The sequence below is a fragment of the Lissotriton vulgaris genome, chromosome 5, assembly GCF_964263255.1.
Source record: "Lissotriton vulgaris chromosome 5, aLisVul1.2, whole genome shotgun sequence".
NCBI lineage: Eukaryota > Metazoa > Chordata > Amphibia > Caudata > Salamandridae > Lissotriton > Lissotriton vulgaris.
In genome coordinates, this window is record NC_141693.1 from 441,241,898 (window position 1) to 441,264,048 (window position 22,151).

General features: G+C 42.0%; 1 protein-coding gene across 1 annotated transcript in view; it reads left to right on the forward strand.

Moving 5' to 3' along the window:
- Positions 1-22,151, forward strand: part of PDPN (podoplanin) — a 327,323-nt gene that overhangs the window by 304,009 nt on the left and 1,163 nt on the right. The gene's annotated exons all lie outside the window — the stretch shown is intronic.

Sequence of the window (22,151 nt, forward strand, 5' to 3'; positions counted from 1 at the left end):
CTGGTTCCATTTGCTCTGCAATTACAGGGCAAATCTGAAGAGCCCCGCCCAGTCCGAGTGCTTAAACGTCCTTGGCACAAATTGGATCTGGACCCTTTTTCGAGTTGGTTAACTGAGCATTGGCCTCAGCTTCCACGTAATGAGGAGGCGGCCAACCTGTGCTTTCAGGAATGGCTGACAGCTGGTCTGGACAGTTGTATCCCAATTAAACGAGGGGGCAAGGGGCCAGGGCCTTCTAATCCTTGGTTTTCTGAGTCACTTACGCTGGCAAAAAAGGGCTGCAAGCAGCTAGAGCGAGCGTGGCGACCCTCATATGAGCCGTCTGCAAAGATAGAGTATCGGGCAGCTATCACACACTACCACAAGTGCATTCGCAGAGCTCGTGCTGACTTTGTGGCCAACAAAATCTTAGCCAGTTCCAACCCTGCCAAGACTATTTTCTCCCTGCTTAATGACATGAAGTGCACGGGATTCAAGAGGGCTTCTTCCATCAGCTCTAACCATCAATGTTATGAGCTTGCGCAGTACTTTTTGAATAAAGTGGATCAGATCTACCAGGGTCTACCAACGATGGAAGGAGGGGTGCCAGATGCGGTAGATAACCCGGGGGTAGTTAGCCTGTCCTCTTTCCCTCCTTTGGCCCTTTTGGGATATGAGGCTTTGTGTTCTAAAAGCAGATCTGGCTCCCCGGCGGATCCTATACCACCCGCCCTTTTCCGCCAGCTACACTCCTTAATCTCTCCAGTGAGTCTTGACCTGGCCAATCTGTCCTTGAGCTCAGCCTCTGTTCCTCGGGCATGGAAGCATGCTAAAGTGGTCCCATTACTAAAAAAGCCCTAGTTGGACCCGGGTGATCCAGGGAATTATCGACCTATCTCCCAGCTCCCCATCCTGGCCAAGCTGGTGGAATCCCATGTGAACTGTATTTTGGCTAAGTTCCTTGAGCAGAATGCCATTCTTGCTACAACTCAGCATGGTTTTCGGCCTCGGCACAGTACAGAGTCTGCTCTACTGGCTGTGTTAGAAACTATCCGGGGCAGTCTGGATGTTGGGGACTCTGTGGCACTTGTCCCTTTTGGACCTAAGTGCCGCTTTTGACACTGTTTCCCATGAAAATACTTCTGAAACGCCTCAAGGAAGCGGGGTGAGAGATGTGGCACTGGCCTGGTTTCGGTCCTTTCTTGAAGACAGGTCCTTTCAGGTCTTTGTCCCTCCATACCACTCTCCCGAGGCTGCTCTTCAGCGGGGGGTTCCACAGGGCTCTGTTTTGAGCCCTCCTTTGTTCAACTTGTATGTTAGACCCTTGGCAGAGGTGGCTAAGAGCAGGGGGCTGTCCCTGGTGTCTTATGCCGATGATACCAAACTGGTATTTGCTTTCTCGAAGAAGTGCAATACCAATGTGGGTAAGTTTAAGGACAACCTCTTGGCTATCTCAGACTGGATGGTTTCTAACTGTTTATATTTGAACGCCAGTAAGTCTGAGATTCTCCTCTTTGGCAAGGCCTGGGAGCTTTGGTCTGAGGAGTGCTGGCCGAATCGCCTCAAGCCCGCCCCCCCGCCCTAAAGAGGCGGTGAAAATCTGGGTGTGTGGTTCGACAGTGACTTGACTTTTGATAAACAGACGAAAGCTGTCACTGGGACTTGCTTTGGGCTACTGCGTGGCCTCAGACCATTGCTCAAAATGCTGGCTTTTCATTCGTAAATACACTTAATAGTCCCTCCTTTTGGAAATTTTTATCCACCCATGAAGACTGCCCATCTTACATGTGTTCTTACTGTTCAAGTTATTTATACTTAGAGAGAACTCTTTTTTTAGTTGGCCTACTTCTTTGCTCACTAACTGTTCTGTTTAGTTGTACAATAAAACTTCAGTCGCACCATTTGCTTGCCGTCGCTTTATCCCCCATGCCTCCCACAACACTGCTTTGGTTGTTTCATATCCCTCAATCTCCCCATGCTTCCTCTTCACCCCTCCCGCAACACTGCTCGCAGGTCCCCATCACCCCTCGAGGCCACTGCTGTTTTGCTTGTGTTTTTTTTTAACTATACAGACGCTTTTATTTGTATAGCGCACCCAGCCATGGGCTCAGAGAAATTAAGCAATCAGCCCATTATCACAGGATGTTGAGCCTGACAGGACAGCAGACTCGAGCACGCATCCCCAGCTCAATAGTCGGCAGCTCTCACCGCTGCAACATATCCTTTGCATAGTCATGTTGCAGGGTACATTGCCATATGTGGCTAAAAGCGGTGCCAAGGGACGCCTAGTGACAGCCTTTGGCACTGCACCCCACAACACTGCTTGTTTTAACTTGGAGTCGGAACTGCCATTTTCGCTCCCAGCGCTATGGCACCATTGCAGGTGTACTACATTAATAAACCACAACAGAGTTCTTCTTTTTTTAAAGGTGAAGAGGGCATATCTATTGTATAGGGAAACAAGATTGGCATTTATGATGCCTATAGCGCCAACTTCAACAAATGTGCACTATATTGCATTTCCAATGCTTGTTTTAGTTGACTGTCGGTAGATAGACAACATGTGATCATGATATGGGGTCGGATGGGCCAATGCAGGACGTGGGGAAGCGGGGAGTGGATGACAACAGTGTGTTGCCATCTATTGACTTCGACTTATGGAGTGTTTGCTGTTGCATTGTATGAACTGAAGTCAAAAGATTAAGGACATGCACCTCAGAGCAGAATAGGAAGGGATTTACAGGGAAATGGAAAAGGTACTCAAATAAACTGCGATGGCACAGCAGCGAGGACGTAAGCTCCCGACTTCCTTCAGTGCCTTTGCAGAGCTTGAGAAGTAAAGTGGCCATCATAAAACATCTAGCCAGGGTAAGGATAAGCCGGCAGGCAGACTACAGAATAGGGAAGTCACAGACAGTGCAGGTCAAGGCACCGATGCACGACCTGTGCACTAAAACTACCTGAAATTCACACTAGAGCTGATTAATAAAGAAACAAAAAATGCCTTTCAATGGGTATACAACGGTTAGCACGCATTTTTTACAACGCGGTGCTGTTACCACGCTACTTTTACCACGCAAGTCGTTAGAACGACTTGCGCTGGGGGGCGCTCCAGGATAGTAAATAGTTTAATTTACTATCCAACTCCTTCCCTAGAGTCCACGGGGACTGGAGTTGGAATAGTAAATTAAACAATTTACTATCCAGCGCCCCTCCACGCAAGTCGTTGTAACGACTTGCGTGGTAAAAGTAGCGTTGTAACGGTACGCGTTGTAAAAGTACGCGTGGTACCGTCATACATCCCTTTCAATGTGAACTCTGACTGAGCCTTGGATACACAGGCGGTACTTGCACCTCTGTAATATATACATGTATACCTTGTTTTTATTTCCCACTTGCTACCGCTGTCCAAGTGCTAAGAATGACAAGTGTTATTATTATGGATTGTTGCAGTACACTTCATAGTATACACTACTCCATCATAACAGCCCTGGCTGTGCCAAAAGGTCATCTCACTTTCAAGCACCCTGTTTAAATTGAATATCTTCTCAAGTTGATTCAAGGGCAGCCCTTGCAAAGGGGGGGCTCTGTATATATACATTATAAAGAATATATTAGAAGTCCCATCCATCATAATGCAACTAGCTGCATATTGTCTTTAAAAATTTCGTTCTCATAAAGGCACATGGGTTTCGTTTTTCATTCACACGGGCCAAATATCATTGGGTAGTTTGAGGAGCACAGAAATCTGCGAAAAATACACAAAAACAGAAGGTGAAGGGAAATCTACATGTAACAACTTCTAAGGAGTAAAAGGTATTATAATGATTATGATGTGAAATAATGAGATTGGGAATTTGCCCCAGTGACAAGGTATAAAGGAAAGATGGGAAAGGATGTGGAAAAGATCTAGATGGATGCAATGAACCAAGGTGAGGATTATTAGGTCAATGTAGCCAGTGCTCCAAGTTGGCCTAGGAATGCCAGGGCTGAGCCCTGGCAAAGGAACAGTCATTAAACTGGGTCAACGGGGGCCATCTACCCCTGTACTTAACTGACAGGAAAAACAATTGTACCCGCCTGCTTGTCACACAGGGGATCTGCAGTGCACATCATCGGATGTCCCCTTTTGTGACAGGGGAGTGAAGCAACACTGTAGTTTGTGCAGGACAACATTAGTGTTCAAGAGTCTAAAATACAATTTCATTCAAGTTGAATAACCAAGTAATCCTCTTTGCTCACTTGAATCGCCAAGCGTTATGACAGCCTTTATAGTTACCGTGCCACGATTTTTAATGGCTATGGACCAGGGAAACGGTGCTACAAAAACTGAAAAATAAATATCTTGTTTCTGAGATAGAGTGTTACTAGACGGAAAATACCTATTTATGAATTTGTTTATCACATATTAGACAGGCTACATTTCTTTTGAGGTTTCTTAGGTAAGCTTTTTGAGCCACACCCCCCCATTAGAGACTTCCAATCTCACCTTTTCCATGCAGTGTAAAAGTACAGGGATTAGTTATAGTCAGGAAACAACTTGCTATGTGAATAACATGGCAGGATGGAAGAAAAACCTAAATGCCTTACCTTTTTTTGGGTCAGATGACTACAAGGAGAGATTGAAAAAAAGCCAAAAGCAATGATCAATGTTTCTTGGGAATAATGTAACAAGTTGTACAGTGCAAGGAAGAACACAAAGTTATTGTTAAGTTAAATGGCTTATAATGAATTCACTGTTTTTTGGCACTAAAGTCAGGAAAGGCGTGGTTGTGAAAAAAGCCAAGTCTGAACCTTATATCACCATTTGCTGCCTCCCAAGTCAGCGGCGATTGTGTGTGTCTTCATGGAGTACATACATAAAGGTGAAGTGAACAAAACCCTTAAGGTAGCAGAATACAGTTTACCATTAGAGAAGCAAAACAGACCTCTCAAGTACGATTGTGAGAATTCAATTACATTATTAATCTTTTTGTTAAAAAAAACATGAACGGATAAAACAGATTAAATATTCATGTCAGCAAAATGTTAAGTATCATAACTTTTCTGAATCTTTAGAGCAGCAGACAAATAATGACTGACAGCAAAGCATATTAGGGATGATGTAAGCATCTGTACAGAATATCACGCTGGAATACACACAAAAAAATGCATTTTAAAGAAAGGATCATAAAGTGCATAAAACTTTGCAAGGAGCCCCATCATCAAGGGACAAAAACAAACATTATCTTGCAACATCCCGCCCATCGGAAATTATACAGAATATATTAGAAGTCCCACCTTAAAACGTGTCAGCAAATAACGATCCCATGATTCATGTACGATAAAGAGGTAATGTTTCATCTTGAGAGCTGTATTACCCACAGCACATGACTTAACAGACCGATTAAACTGCTATAAAAATTCTCTGTCCAGGGCTCTAAATTGATAAAAAACAGTCTTAGCCCCAAACTCATCTTTCTTTGTGATAATTTCTGGATGGTCAAAGATATCCGATTTTCCCAATTTTGTGCAAAGTGACTTTACATAAGATAGACTTACTATGGTCCTTCGTAAGTAACAAATCTTTGATAATCAATCTGCTCAAGGCGGTACATAGGTTAATACAACTAGAAATCCATTGCAAGAGAGAAGAGAGCTGGATTCTGTTTGACAAATAGGAAATTGCAATTTTTTTATGACCTAAAAAGTGTTGGCAACTTTGAGCGATAAATGAAAGAAGTCAGCAAAATGTATTTTCTTCAGTTTGTAAGGGTCCTGGGTTAACATTGCATCAGACATCCGCACCATAACATGCAATGGAAATACATTTAGATTGATATAATGTCCGCATATGCCGCATATACTTACCCAATGTATCAACAAAATTAAACATGCATCAGTAGGAATGCATAAAGAACCTACGTTTTAATCTAAGAAAGGGCTTTCCAGGAGAATGTGCACTTAACAACCACTCATAGATATGAGAAGGTCATAACAACATATTTGAGAGCAGTAACAATAACAAACATCTTAGTAAGTTCCTATGATCCAGAAAAGTTTCAAAGCCATGATGTAATGTTTTTAAGACATTAGGTGTCCTAGTTACTAAGACAGTTTCATCTGCATAATGTAGGTTAGGGATCAAACTATTGCCGATATAGTCACCCTGCAGTTAAAAAAGATTCTTGATCATTGCTATATAAATTAAATTAAATCAGAGCTAACTTACATTCCTTTGCCAATTTAAAAGCCTCAGCACAGTCGCCTTTTGTATTAGAATGGACCTTAGCATTTAAATCACTGCAGAGGTTTAAAAAAAAAACTTAAAATACCTGGGTCAATGCCAGCAGTGGCAAGGATGGAATACAATTTTGGCCTCTTAACTCAAAGGCCGAACTGAGATCCTGGAGGCCAGGTACAACAAGCACTTATTAACAACAGCGAACTTCTCAATTAAGAGATGAGGACTGAGACATTGTTCCACAGTTCACAACCCAGACCTAAAACCCACTCATCGTCAGCCCAACTCAGGACCCAGGATCCATTCCATAATAACCCTCCTTGCTATATTCACCACTGAATTTATCAGAGAGATATCACGGTAGCTTTGATTTTGGGCACTGATTCGAATTTAAATTTGGGCAAGGAAGAAGAAGCACTGGTATTTATTTCTGTCGCTGTTCTTAGGATCTTGATCTCTGCGGGGTGGAAGGATACAGTTGCACCATCTTTTCAAATGTGGCTATCTAGACTCCTTGGTATACACAATATTGAGATCTGCCTATATGAGTATAAGAGGGGGAAAGTACGGGACTTCGGAAGAAGGTTCTGGGCCCCGGTAACCAATTGGCGGGAGACTCATGTAAAAAATGTATGAAATGTTAATTTAGCAGAATTGGATGTTTATTGATATTGGAAATACAATTATACACCTTGTCTCCCCCTCCTATTTATATTCTGATGATTTTACATGAGCTTTTCCATTTTAGAAGTCTTAACTATTTATCTAATGTATGTTTGGAATGATTATTTGTCTTTTGTATTTAAAGATTATGAGAATTAATTATTAAGCCTGTGTCCTGAATGATCAAAATATGTACTTTTAAAAATCTTCCTTTTTCTGTGATGTATTGCTGACTCCAAATAAATAAAAAAAAAAAAAAAAAATAAATAAAAAAAAAAAAGGTAAAAAAATAAAAAAATAAAAAAATAAAAAAAGAAAAAAAAAAAAGAAAAAAAAAGAAAAAAAAAAAAAAAAAAAAGAGATATCACGGTAGCAAAGTAGATCTTCTCTGCTACCTTTATATAAACAGGGACTATTATTGATTGAGACCAAGAGTACGGAACCTTTAGTTTACTAGCTACATTGAGTAGGCTGGTAACAGTTGGGGCCCAGAGGTCCACATTACTTTTAGAAAGTTCTCTATGACCCCAACTGGGGCAGGAGCTTTCATAGCTGGACTGCTAATAATTTCACACCTAACTTCAAAGTGGCAGGAGGTCTTGCTTGCACTAGTTTGAAAGGTACTGTCCTACTTCATACAGTAACAAAATAAATGTGCAGAGAACCCTTATCATAAATAGTGGAGAAGTGTTTAGTCCAGTCATCGGTTGCAATTGCTAGATCTAAGCCAGAGTTGTTATTGGAATTTAAAAAGTTAGAATTAAAACGTCTCCAGAAATAACTAGTATAAAATGTTGAAGTAGCCACAAGTACATCATCCATGGCCTTATCTTTTAGTTTGTTTTCCTGGCTCTAACAACTTCTTGAAAATATGCATTATTAAACCATCCATTATCATTATTCTTAGAAGAGACATGTTCTGCTGTTAATAAAGGGTTAACCGAGCCACAAATCGGTTTAAAAGAGTCAAGAACTGAGACATCAGTGTGTTCAGTTGTAGGCAGACAGTTGTTAATTTCATTAAGTTTACTGGATATGAGATTACTTTGAATAGAACATCACCCGATCCCATTTCAATCTTTAAACCACTTCTATGACTTCCATATCCTAGTACACCTTTTCAGTCTGAACTACTAGGTATAACATATGAACTAACAAAATTGTGTGATAAATCACTAGTCATGGAGATATAATCAATAATGGTTGAACTGCCCACAAACGTGCCATTACAAAAGGTCAAGTGGGTCTTCATCACGTGGACTTCCAATGGGTTACTCTCTGTAAAAAGTTTAGAGAGTAAAGGTCGCGGATTACCACAATCATACGATATGACAGGAAACCCTTTATCGAGTCAATAGGTGAACGGAGATCACCAGACAGTGACCCTTAGACAGCGGTCACCAAATCCCTCTTGGCATTAAAATCCCCTGCAATAATAGCAGAATTGCTTATACTAGAACAATCTGCTTTATGATTTGAGCAAGTACCTGCTAACTTAAATAGGGCCACTAAACAATCCACATTATTCTTCTAAAAATTCTAGAAAATTAAAATTCATAATTGTTAAAACATTTTCCTCCTTTTAACGTTATCCCCTGAACATTACTGGCAGGCGACTAACTTCACAGTTAAGAGAGATTGCGACCCAGATGATCAAATCTCAGTTTGCCCTGCCATATGTACAAGGAACAGCAGTGGAAAAAGGTGATCTGGTCATCTAAATAATATGGAGTGATAGACCAGGCCTCCTGAACCAAATAACTTGAAATGATCTGATAAAGTCCAACCAGGGAGAGTCTGATAGTTTAATATTTAAACTAGCAATATTCCATGCCAGCAAATTAAAATTAGTTAAAAACAAATGAAGATACTACATAGTGTTTCCTCCTCCTCCTGCAGGCAACATGTGTACAGGGTGACCTGGGGTATAGTTCTCCTGTCCCAGGTAGGCGAACATATAGAACATTAAGAAAATTGTGTTTATTTTGTTTTGCTACTTCTTCCATTTAAGACAACCTAAGCAACATGAGAAATGATGTAACTGGTGTTTCAGGTGGTGTGCATGCACAGCAGCATTAGGCGTCTGAAGAGATAGCAATGGGTCAGTTATTACTGCAAAGAGACACCCTCATCACAAGTTGGCGGGATTCAGATGTAAATTGTAAATTGATACTTGTATAGCGCACTACTCACCCGCAAGGGTCTCAAGGCGCGTGTACGAATACCGATGTGGAACCCATCCTGGCTTTCCCTGTGAGGCGTCCACTCCTGGGCACTCCCAAGGTGGAGGCCAGGCATCCTTAGCGTTGTGGGGGCCGTTGTGGAGATTAAGCAAGCTATTGCCCAGAGTTGCAGAGTGGGACTCCATGATTGGAATAGGCACCGAGGCGAGAATTATCAGGTCCGTGGAATTTTTGAGCCCAAGACCCGCCGAGGCGGGGAATTGAACCCTGGTCCCGGGCTAGACCTCTGCATCAGGGTCTGCTGCTCTAACCATTGAGCCACACTTCTCCACAGTAGTGTAGTGATGCTAGAGGGGGAGTCATCAAAGGGGATTCAACTCCTGGCAAATTGCAATGAGGGTCAGCGTGGTGTGAAACACATTGGTAAAAAATTGAAAAGCATTGCACATTATTTAGAGCCATAATATAATAAAAGGTGCCAGAAATAGCCTAGTGCAAACACAATTGTGTGCATCCGTAAAGGGCACAGCTGGGTGATTGCTACTATGCAGTTGAACTTTTTTTTAAAGTATATTTTGAAGCAGGCTTAATACCTGTGCTACTGACAACACAGCTCTGCTACAACGAGCAGTGATTGCCTCTCTCCATTCCGAGCTGTGATTCCTGCAACATGCACGTTCATTTGGAGAAATTCCAATTTAAATGTAAGTGCAACTGCATGCAAACCGGCTCACGGCTGTGCCTAATGTGGGCGCACAGCTTCACCATACAGTCCTTCGGGCATTTTGCACCCGTGTTTGAGCTTAGTGTTAACTTATGATGAATAACGTTAGGATTTGTTTTTTGCACAGAGCCTGTGCACACAAATAGAGCAAGTTAAATTAGTACTCAAGTCCTAAAGGGTGCATGTGGTAAAATGAATTCAAAGACAATCATCACCCTTTGTAGCACTTGCATAGGGTTACATATAAACTATGAAGCTCAGTATACCATCTGGAAATTGTTGTTACATTATCTTGTTTTAAATATTAATATCAAGAAGGGGAGAATGGTCAGTTTCTAGTTGGGAAGGGGATTCCAGTGATCGGTGCTGGTTATAATCATGTGACACTTGATGCTCTGCTTATCGCTCCTAGGTCATGGATGGAGAGTACTGCAAAGGTGGACATATAGACATGACTTGGATGAGAAGGGGTGGTGGGATTAAAAGATCTGGGCGGCGAGGTCTACCATGGATCGAGAACTTTCTGTGGTAGGGTTCTTTTCTTCTGTAGATCCTGGTCTGTTGGACCTGCTTATGCCCTAGGATTGCGGCACTGAGAATCACATCTGTTAGAGGGGGATTACTAGTCCTGTGCAGATGCTAGAGGACCCATTGAAGTGCTTTTTAAGTTTTCACCTGCACACAGTGCCAGCTGTCTGGCTGGATAAGATCTATTGTGGTCTTAAGACCTTCACCAGTCATAAAAAATCCATTACTACTCCTACCCGTCTCATACTTAAAAATAAATTATTACACACTTATACCCAACCCATCCCTTCAAATTAAAAACCTCTTACTCCGACCCATCTCTTAAACTTGAGAACCTTACTACTTCCTTCACCCATCCATCCCCGAACCCTAAACATCCCTTACCAACGTTTAATCCTATCCTTTCCTTAAACCTAAAAACCTTAGTCCTATCAAATCCTGAACCTCAAATACCCTTTACCACCCTTTATTCTTACAAATCACTTAAACCCAAAGACTCCTTACAACCTTTTACTCTAATACATCCTTAAACCATGTAAACCCTTACTATCATTTTATCCCTATATCCCTATTCAAGTATCAAACCTTAGTTTTTTAATTGATTACATTTTTTTGAATGTGTGCGTGTGTGTGTGTGTGCGTGCGTGTATATATATATATATATATATATATATATTATATGTTCAACTCCGTGATGTCGCTGCAGCAGTCAAATCTTTACGCCAGCTTCAGCCAACACAGACATGCACCCAATTCTTCGGTGCAAAGTTAATCTTTATTGCGTGCTATCTTGTCACCATAACGTTTCAGCTCCGAGGAGCCTTGATCACATGACAACGCGATCTTGTGGAAACACCATTTTTAAAGTGACCTGTGCAATCCAAGTAGTACAATTGTCGGAATGGATATAAAAAACAGATTCAACTATCTGTTCGGCATGTAAACAGCAATAATTATATTTGGTCTGTACGTTAGTTATATATGCAATAAATTACAAATACGTCTCTAGGTATACATTAAAATTGATATTTACAATTCACTGCATTTTCAAAATTTGTGGTAACACAATTATCACATTGTGCAAAATTACACCAAATAAATACATAATTTCAAATGGTAAAATACTGTGTAAACCTAATATCAATGCGTTTAGGTAACCCCAGTATGTTTTAAAGTGACTCGTGCAAAAATCTCGCCAATGTGCAAAATATCGCAATTGTAAACATTGACTCATCACAGCCACTATTCACTAGCATGTTAAGTTCGTGGATTTTCTGTTACCTCAAAAAGCAGCTTAGATAGTGGAGAGACTAAAAGTGTTTTTGGATCATTTGAGTGGTGAAAAACCAAGACAGAACATAATATATACACATAATGTGTGATTTTCATTCTAAATATAACCCAATGATTTCTCCCTGCTTATTGTAAATTACCTTAGTGGGTTGTTAAAACTCTGAGTACTCAAAGTTGAACCAAATAATATAGAACCCAATGATGGATAAAATATGCATCCCAAACTAGGGAACCATCACTTACTGAGACGGTATGGTATACGATTGGCAGATTCTAATTTGCTATGTATCCTCAGTCCTATATATAGAAGTAGGGAGAATGGGAAGAGGTCATGATGTCCACCAATTATAAAACCAGTTTTTCAAATCCTGGTATATCATAATTGCATATTCGTAGACCGGTGTAGTATTACGGGATAAATCCCCTTATTTCAAGTCAAATCCTTCACGGACTGTAAATAATACCTATTGTGCAAAAAACTGCATGTCACACCCGTGACCAAGGCGAGAGCTTCACCAAAACGCGTTGGGGTTTTTGTTTCATTGCCCGTTTCACATGCTGCAATGAACTAATAAATCTTTCTTGTACCGTGCATTGGAGATTGGATTGGTCTTTAACTTTCGGAGTAGAGTGCATCTGCGTAGTTGATGCTGCGCTCTGTGAAACAGAATATATATATATATATATCCGAAGAGAAACTCCTGCTACATCCAAACCAAGGCGGCGGCGAAGAAGGAGGCTCAGACCCCTCGGCTCTTCAGGCAAGATGGTTCTTTATTTCACCACAACCCACGCACAATGCATTTCGGGCTACAAGAGCCCTTGTTCACATGCAGTTTGGTACTGCGCCATTATTTTTTATATGTGCCAATCGAGTGTTAGGTAAACACCCACTTTCACTTATTCAGGTCACATGCCCATAAAAATACACAACAGACTTGCTGCGAAAATTTTCCTCTTACCCGGAAAATATACATGTAATGCCAAAATTTGAATTTTCATGTCAGTACATTTAAATAGTAAATATACATAAACTAATAAATAAAAGCTATACATGTATAAATACATGAATACCATTATTTTCTCCAAATAAAATATACAGGATTGATCCATCTTGTTATTTGTTGAAGGCATACTTATAAGCAACAAATGACTCTCTGGATAAATCCACATATGATTTCAGAATAAAGTGCATAAGTGAATACTCAAATTTAAAGTGCAGATTTTCTTCAATGTGCAATATGATGCATAACTGTGCAAAACAAGCAAATATAAATATAAAGTGCATGCAGTACTATTTACAAAAAGACCAATATTAGTATAATTCCATAGTAAACATGTATTAATATTGTCAACAGTGAAATTCCATCTGGGAAGATACTATTAAAATTCATATTAAATAAATAATTGCTTGGTAAAACCTCATTATACCTAAAAACAGGTCTTAAAAAGTTTTTTTTTAAAAAGGGAATTTTATGTGATGTTTTGTATATAATTATAGCAGCAGATATTTTTAAGCCAAAGCACATTACCAAAATAAAGCCAAGCATCCTATATGAACGCAGTTTATAAAAAAATTGTACATGTCCTCTGTGTTGTTCAGACGCTGCGGCCACTTTCTATCAAGTTCAAGGATGAACTTTGTTTCTAGCTGTCTAAGCTGACGTTCCCTATTACCCCCTCTTTTTGCTTTTGGTATAGCACTAATCACATAATAGGTTAGACAATTAATATCATTTGCATGACATCTTTTAAAATGTCGTGCCACAGGGTAAGCTAGATCACTGTGTAGGATGGCTCTGATATGCTGCAATATTCGTACTACCGATGTAGTTAAGGCCACAGGTGCACGTGAGGACATATACAACATATTCTGTTTTGCAATTATAGCTACCCTTGATGGAAACTGGAGAAGCATCAAAGGGAGTGCAATAACTAGTTTTATTGCAGCCAAACTTACATGCTCTGCATGTAGTGCACCTTCTAAACCCTCTAGTAGGTTGTAGCCATGTAGCTGCTTTGCGTGTTTCAGGCGAGTTTTTGTCAAGATCTATAGCCATAGACCTCCCTTTTCTAAACGTAATAGTTGGTGTCATGGCCAACTGATTACGAAAAATGCTGTCAGTTAACACTATTGGCCAGTGTTTCTGAATAATGGCTCTAACTTTCCTCTCCTGCTTACAGAAAGTTGTAATTAGTCTCGGGGTGTCGCTGCTGTTAGACATAGTAATGGAAGCGGATACTAATTCATTACTTTCACTTTGGAAGAGGGTATGTCTAGGTCTTTTACCAGCTTTATCAATACCCTCTCCAATAATTTTGTCGCTATAGCCTCGTGATCTTAACCTTTCCCGCATCTCATGTTGGCATCTTACAAAATCTTCCTCATCACTGCAGATACGATTCAATTTGAGGATTTCTCCATATGGTATGCTCGCTATTAAGTGTCTGGGATGGAACTGTTGGCATGCAACGTAATGTTACCAGACGTAGGCTTTCTATAAAGAGTACTTTCGAGTTTACCATTTTTGACATGAAACCTCACGTCAGGAAATTCAATTTGTGTTTTGTGGATATGGGAGGTAAACCTCAAATTCATGGAGTTATTGTTAATATCAGCAATGAATTCTTGAGCCTCAGTTTCATTACCTCGCCATAACATAAACACATCATCAATGTATCTGAAGTATGCAGCAAAGTGTTTTGTAAAAGGCACCAAGCGTCTGCATTTGAGGACCTGTTCCTCCCACCTGCCAACATGCAGGCAGGCATAGCTGGGGGAGAAACAGGCCCCCATAGCGACTCCCCTCTGCTGTTTGAAGATCTCATTGTTGAAGAGAAAAAAGTTAGTGTTGAGACACCATTTGATGAGCTCAACAGCAACTTTATTATGTTCATAGTATATATATATTATGCACCAAAGAGTCCACCAGGAACATAACCGGAGCACTATTGCGGGTTCAAAGTTCATTTTATTTGCACTGGGCATGACAAGTTTCGGCATCCAGCCTTTCTCAAATGCCCCTTGTATAACAATTCATTTATGTGCAGGTGGTTAAATACTCTGATTGGTTCCCCTGCAGTGGAAATAAATAAACGTAATGATTGAAGTATGGTGAAGTCTCTCTGCTGCCGAACATTGTTGGCCAGTGATCAAGGGCGTGGAAGCCCGAAACGCGTATGGCCTGTTCACTGCAGTTGAATAAAGAATGAAATCTGCTGCTGAGTGCGTCCTCTTCGAGAGTTTAAGTTTAAGATTATTATTATGCATGATTAATTAAAACCGTTGCATACAGCACATTTAGCAATAAAATCAAATCGAATCACATAGCGTTAATACAATAAAAGGTAAAAAAGTTTCAAATGAAACGCTTTTATGAGTCCATAAAACTTTTAAGAATAATGTCAAAAGTGCATATGTCCCTAACACAGTCAGCACTGAGTCTATTAAATGGCAGCTCAATATGAATTTCTTTTTTTAAACTGGCGAGAAGTTCCGTTGCAACAAATAAGAGTACCTGTAGCCACTGTTTTTTAGCATCCAGGTTCCGTTGTGAGAGGCCGGTGTCACAAGGTGGCTCAAACAGTGCCCAAAGGTGTAACTATTGCAGATTAAGTTTTCAGATTTGTTGCTGTCAAAGCAAACATTTTTATGAGGCGGCAGTTTAGCTGTACTATAGATGGATTGAAGCACAGCATAACTGCCTGCCTACAAGACCTGACACCATGCTGATTGAAGAATGGCTTTAGTAACCTTTTCCATAGGTCTTTTAGCTTCTCTCAGATGCATATGATGTGAATAAGGTTCTCCATGCTGCTGGCACACAAACGAGAGGGCTGGTCTCCACCCCTTCTTTCCCAAGGTGGCAGAAGCAAGTTGATTACTCCGACCCCCAGGCGGAGCCTAAAGAATCTTTCCATGGTCGCAATCTTTATACCTGCCTTGAGATAGGGTTGGGGTTTGAGGACATCAAGTTGTTAAGCACAGCCCAACCATGAGCTCGATGGGCTAGGGCATTCTTGTCCTCTATGAATGATATTATTCTTGTTGACTTGGTTACACATTTTTTTAAAGGTAAGTTGCCCATCGGAGTGTTCCATGCGTCTGTCAAGCCTAGTGTGTTAATGGACTCTTGAAGGTACACGTTGGCGGACAGCTTTACAGAGTGTGAGAGCTCTACCAGAGATGGTTGTTCAAAGACCCCACATCAGCACCTCTTATTTTAGGCCAGCTTTTTGCAAAAGTCCCCATTCTTTCTGTCACCTGGTTTTGGAGGCCAAATGCCAGCCTGATTTGAGCCGGTGAAACATATTTGGGAAGCTGGAAGATCGCTCGATAGGCTGTTGCTATTGTGCTATCGAGAGTTACAGCGTCTGTGCCCATCAGTGATTCGCTGCCATAATTGAGTGTAGGCTGCAATTTTGCTCGCAAGACTTTTAAAAAAGGATCGAGCGTAAGATCTGGCAACAGCTTCTTTAAAAGTTTTAATGCTAAGTAAGTCATAGCTCCCTTCCTTCGCAGAGACTCTAGCTGAGGCTTAAAAGAGTTCTTGTGGTCTAGGAGCACGCCCAGATATTTATAATGTGCTATTTGATCAAGGCGTTTGCTGGCCAAGTAGCCTTCTTGTGGTAGTTTACTGCCAAGATTTTTGATTTTTTGAAGTTAATTTCTAAGGCGTTCTGTTGCGAGAATTTGAAGTTTGCGTCAAGAAGGTGCTGGAGGCCGACAGGAGTCCTACTAATCAGAACTAAATCATCGGCATATAGCAAATTTGTCAATGTCATGCCCCCTAGCTATGGAGCATGTGAATGGCAACTATCCAGTTCCCAGGGTAAGTCTTCTTCGAGAGGTCAAACCTGTGTTTCTGCATATATACGGCTGGTCCAGCTGTGAAGACCGGACCGCTGCAAGAACAGAGCGGTTCTGCAGTGGCATGGATTAAGCCACAAGCCGAAGCGGCAGAGAGGTGTAAAATTCTGCAGTGAGCTGGCTGAATGGAACTTTAAAAAACCCACTGGGGTATTGATATGGGACATTTTTATATGTTTGGCAGCGAATCCACTTGGATATTATTGCTGGACTTCACTTACCAGCATTTATTTGATACTCACCTGAGGCCACTTGGGGGTGGACATGTTTATTTAAATGTACTGATTGAAGTATGGTGAAGTCTCTCTGCAGCTGAACATTGTTGGCCAGTGATCAAGGGCGTGGAAGCCCAAAACGCGTATGGCCTGATTTTGATTTTGGCCATGAGCACTTCATTGCCGTTGAATAAACGATGACATCTGCTGCTGAGTGCCTCTTCTTCGAGAGGGCAAACCTGTGTTTTTGCATTATACGGCTGGCCCAGCCGTGAAGACTGCACCACTGAAAGAACAGTGCGGTTCAGCCATGGCATGGATTAAGCCACGAGTGGACGCGGCAGAGTGGTGTAACATTCTGCAGTGAGCTGGCTGGATGGAACTTCCCACTGGGGTAATGATATGGGACATTTTTATATGTTTGGCAGCGAATAGACTTAGATATTTTTGTTAGACTTCACTTACCAGCATGCATTTGATACTCAACTGAGCCAAATTGGGGGCGGACAGGTTTATTTAAATGTTATGATTGTAGTAGGGTGAAGTATCTCTGCTGACGCACATACATTGTTGGCCAGTGATCAAGGGCGTGGAAGCCCGAAACGCGTATGGCCTGTTTTTGATTTTGTTTTTGGCCATGAGCAGTTCATTGCAGTTGATTAAACGATTGAATCTGCTGCTGAGTGCGTCTTCTTCGAGAGGGCAAACTCCAGCATGCAATTTCAAACAGACAGACACAGACACTGCAATTCCAGTCTTTTGGTAAGGTTGTACTTTATTCAAGTGCTGTTACGCGTTTCGGCAGGGTCCCCTGCCTTGTTCACACAAGGAGCTCCACTACTACATTTTATTTATGTCAGCAGGTACGGCCACATGATATCATAGACATAAACAACACATTTCAAATATCGCTTTTCACTGGTTGCTTTCTTCTTTACTTTAACATGTATCATTTCAGTTGACTAACTTTTATATTTCAATAAGTAAACATTTTATCATTTTTACATTTATTTTCTGGTTTTCAACCTACACATTTTGTGTGTCCACAAGTGACAGTAATTAATGTGCTACCTATATTAAAACCCACAAGTGTTTCAGGGCTTTCATTAAATGTGCACAATCCGTCTGCCCCATTAAAGCTATCTCATGGTTGCACTCACATTGTGGTATGTTTGCACTGGGTCTGGGCTCATGTGTCTCCATGGGTTAATATTTATTGCAAATGCATATTATGTATGGATGTTTTGGCAATAGCACTAAATAAATAGATCAATCATATATTCCTTGTTTGTAACAAGGCCACCAAATACAGTGCGCTCTACACTATGTATATCAATGGGCATTGGTTTATAAAGTGCCTGGTGCATGAAATATTTTCTTAGTAGTATATTATACATAGTTGACACAAATAATCTCGCATTAAAATGCAAGTGCAGATCAATCTGTCTTTGGATTTCAAGACCATGAAGTGCAAGTGCATCTTTACAAAGTTCCCCTGTTGTGCGATGTGCAAATATTTTGAACACAATAATCATTGGAGCATCGGTTAGAGTACAAAACATATAATGCACTGCTGTCTGATCATGACTGTCTGTAGGCAAGTGCCCTGTGTTCTCTAACGCACTTCCATATGGGTGTCGTTGCACAGAGTACGTGCACCTTCAGTATATAAATTGATCTATGTCCTCAACAACATTTTTTGCTCAACCCCCACGAGTATTTCAGACTTTTATGGCTTTTCTATTGGCTGATTTGGTGTCTCCTTCAGTCTCTTTTGTAAACACATGAGGGACTATTTTAGAGTCAGCTAGTAGCACTGGAAAGTTAGCGCCGACAAAAGTATCGAAACAAGCATTTACAATGCAATAGGTCTCGCTTTCACGGCAAATTTGAGCTATTGACATTGCAAATAAAAATACCTTTTATTATTGTTTTCGTTTAAAAAACATGAATAAAAGGCATTTTCATTTACAATGCCAATAGCCTATTGCATTGCAAATGCTTGTTTTATATTTTCTTGTGGCAAAGGACTTTTGTAGTGCCTTCTGTGAACCGAGTCACCTCTGGGCGCTCTGGAGTGAAGACTGTGGAAGTTTCTGACGATGCCAGGCAGTGGGTCATAAAGGTGCTCGGTCTACTCGCTCATCCAATCCTTGGCCTCTCGGCAGACCACACAGTACTATGATCACTTATGTGCGGATTGTACTCACTGTTTTATAGGAAAGTGTGTGCGCGGGAGGCACACACAGATGGTGAAACGTCGGAGAAGGAGATATTTTCAGAACTGACACTTTCAGCTCTAAATATTCACAACAAAATCATTGTTACTCATTTATGATACAGTTAACAAGCATTTGCAAATTCAATGTTTAGCTTGTTTTAAGCATATGTTCGTTATTGTGCGGTGTATCTGCACGCAATATTGAAGAAATCAGAGAGGCCCCCAAATACTTGTCAGGAGATACCTGTCTGAAGAACGGTGCTTTATTTTGTATCTTTTAGCTATTCCATTAATTGCACAAGCCACGCCCCTTTTAAAGAAATTTCTAGGTGCACTTGTTTAAACACTCCTATATGGAGACCTCACCCCACCCATTTTTTCATCGCACTTAAAGCCCCTGGCGGTGTGCCAAGGAACCCCTTAAGGAAACCTTAGTCACCTTAAACTCTGTCCCCAAACATCGCTGATTTAGAAAGGGCTTGGAGGCGTGTGGTTCATGGGACTGGAGCCCTCCCTCGCCAGGCTGTGAGCTCCCTGCCGCGGGGGGGGGCAGGGGCGGCAGGCAAACACTAACAGTGCTACGACACAGGGAAACAAGTCAGTGAAAACTCTGTAATTGAAGACCTGGCGGGCGGTGCCCTCCCCAAGAGTAAAAGCCGGACAGGTGTTTAAAAAACAGTGCGTTCATTTAGTTAATGTTTAGATCATAAAAACCACTTGTAACCTTCATCTGGTGCACACAAGCGTGCCTCTCGTTCGTTGTGCCAAGAAGTATGTGACCCCTAGGTGCTTGTGTCTGGCTGCACTAGTGAAAGTGTGCACACAGCTGGTCTGTAGTCACTGCGCACTAGGATGTGAAACGGAAGCCATGTGTGCTCTGCAGCGCCTTGTGCTGCCTTCTCTCTGGAGGCCGTATGCTGCCTGCCTCCATAGGCCCCTTATCTCCGGGGGGGGCAGGAGCCGGCCACCCCTCCCCGCTTTCACCGCAGGGGCTGGCAGCTGGCTCCACTTGCACAAGCGCAGTAATCAATACACCCCACACTTTGTTCCAATTAAAAATCGATGGCATCCAGTGTTCTGCATATTGTAGGAACTAACACAGTGGTCTGAAACAGACCCCGTTAACCTTAGGGAGACTGTAGTTTGTGTTGCTAGCGTCCGGGGCGGCAGGCAAACACAGACGATGCTACAGCACAGGGACACGAGTCAGTGAAAACTCTGTAACGAAAGACCTGGCTGGGGCGGTGCCCTCCCCAAGAGTGAAAGCCTGACTGGTGTTCAAAAAACAGTGGGACGGGTTAATTTATTTAATGTTTGGATCATAACAACCACTTGTAACCTTCATCTGGTGCACACAAGCGTGCCTCTCGTTCGTTGTTCCAAGAAGTACGTGAGCTCTAGGTGCTTGTGTCTGGCTGCACTAGTGAACTGTGTGCACACAGCAGGTCTGTAGACACTGCGCACTAGGATGTGAAACGGATGCCATGTGTGCTCTGCGGCCCCTTGTGCTGTGTGCTGCCTTCCTCCGTAGGCCCCTTATCTCCGGGGGGGGGGGGGGGCAGGTGTCAGCCAAGCCGCCCGCCCCCGCCCCTCCCTGCTTCCACTGCAGGGGCTGGCTGCTGGCTCCACTTTCACGAGCGCAGTAATCGATACACTGCACACTTTGTTCCAATTGAAAATCGATGGCATCTAGTGTTCTGCAACATGGAGTAACTAACACAGCGGTCTGAAACAGACCCGTTAACCCTTGGGAGACTGTAGTGTATGTTGCTAGCACCCCCAAACCTCCCCGCCGCCTCCATCTGACACCACCTGGAGAGGAGGTATCTGTGTTGGGAATCTCCAGGCCTGCGGTATTGCCTGCTGCTGGCACTGTGGGAGCTGCACTGGGAGAAGATTAAGTGATTTGCACAGAACCACAGGAGGGTGAACCGGTTCCGGGACTCGAACGTTCTTTTCCAACATTACTGCGGGTGCAGAGATGGGAAACTGTGGGAACGCGAAGAGTAAAGAAAGTGAAAGCGCGTGCGGTTATTACTTGAAACGCCTGGGGAAATCAAAGCAGCGTGTGCATATGTCATGTCCAGGTGCGTGAGGAGTAAAGAAATTGAAAGCACAAGCTGTTTTTACAGGAAACGCCTGGGGAAAGCAAAGCAGCGCGTGCATATGTCATGTCCAGGCGTGTGAAGAGTAAAGAAAGTGAAAGCTGGCGTTGTTATTACAGGAAACGCCCGGGGAAAGCAAAGCAGCGCGTGCATATGTCATGTCCATGCGTGTGAAGAGTAAAGAAAGTGAAAGCGCGAGCTGAATTACAGGAAACGCCCGGGGAAAGCAAAGCAGCGCATGCATATGTCATGTCCAGGCATGTGAAGAGTAAAGTAAGTGAAAGCACGAGCTGTTATTACAGGAAACGCCTGGGGAAAGCAAAGCAGCACGTGCATATGTCATATCTAGGCACGTTCACAACAAAGATGGCGTTGGGCTGTCCACATGCGCGTGCATGTTTTTGTCCGTACTCATGCATGTTTAGCTTTGTGAATGGCGAGAGCAGCCATCTTTGTCCAACTGTACGCGTGCATTCAGCTTTGGCGGAATCGATCGCAAAAGGCTCTCACATGGCGAGTGTAGCGCATGCGCGCTGCTAACGCCAGGCGAAACCTAAAAATGTATATTGAGGAAAAGAAAGCAACCCTTTTTAGGTTTCACACGAGACATTTGTTTCCATACAGGGACCTTAGAGCCCGCCAATTATTTACCATTCGTTGGTTCGTTGTCAGTCTTATTTACTGGGTCTCGTTTGGTAAAGCATGCTTGCTCGTTTTCCTGTTGCATCACCGCTCACTTCAAGTGTTTGTTCCAATGTACTTTTCACCCTCTCCCCATCTACTCTTTGGTGCAGCATAATAACACCTGCAAGCCACAGACGCTAATGTCACTTTTACTAATGATTTCAAAATAAATTAATGGCATCGATATTAATTATTCAGTCATTTAGTTTGTAGCAAAATGCTTTTTTTGGCACCCGTTTCATTATTTATATGATGGCTTGGGCAGGATTAAAATGTTTTATGCAAAAAAAAAAAAAAAGGGGTGAGTTTTTATTTGGTGTATGTTTGCACCATTATGGGTTTGATAGAACATTCTAGCTTGAAAAAATATTATACTGTAAAATGCTTTTTTCCTTGTTTTGCCGCTCCTAATGCGCTTCCTCTTGAACCTTAATGTGTACGCTGTAAAAAAGATTACCATACT